Here is a 691-nt window from a genome sequence, read left to right as displayed (position 1 = left end):
GAAAAACAAAAAGTAACTAAAATAACAACTAAATCTAAAGGATATAGCTTGGGTTAGCTCCCATGAAGTGCTTCTTTATAGTCACTAGCTTGACTTTGGTTGAGGTCTTCATTCACCTTTTAAGGAGGTTTGAGTTTGCATGGAAAAAGTTTAAGGTGTGAAAGTAGTCTCGCCCTAAGATAAGGTTGTAGTGGCTTTAATTCAAGATTTAGTGCTTGCTCAACCCAAGGTGGTGGAATAAGTTGACTTTTATCCAACTTTTCAAATTGAGCTCTTTTTGAATAATGCACTTTTGGTATAGCCTTCAAAACCTGTGTAGCATTTGTGAGTTCTTCATTCATGTGTGTTGTTGTTGCATCTTGAACCAAACAAGTTACAATGAGTTTCTTTGGATTTTTCATATCAATAGCCTCCTTAGGTAACTTATCAACTGTATCGAGAAAAAGAATAGGAGGCACATATGGCTTGACTTATGGTGGTGTAGAAACTTTCTCTTCTTGCTTAATTTTTTCATCTTGAACTTGATTGCTGGAAGTATTTGCTTGATCTACTTTATCTCCATCATCTACCACATTCTTGCCATTTACCTCGTCAAGATGCTTACCATGTTCTTCTTTTCTAGGATTAGGCTCAATGTCATTTGGTAAAATTTCTTGAGGCCAATTGTTGATGTAATTAACAAGTTGGCCCA

The sequence above is a fragment of the Theobroma umbraticum genome, unplaced genomic scaffold (genome assembly GCF_002168275.2).
Source record: "Theobroma umbraticum cultivar Fairchild unplaced genomic scaffold, ASM216827v3 scaffold_147.0, whole genome shotgun sequence".
In the NCBI taxonomy this organism is placed as follows: domain Eukaryota; kingdom Viridiplantae; phylum Streptophyta; class Magnoliopsida; order Malvales; family Malvaceae; genus Theobroma; species Theobroma umbraticum.
The sequence above is the reverse complement of the archived record's forward strand: the minus strand, read 5'-3'. Positions refer to the sequence as shown.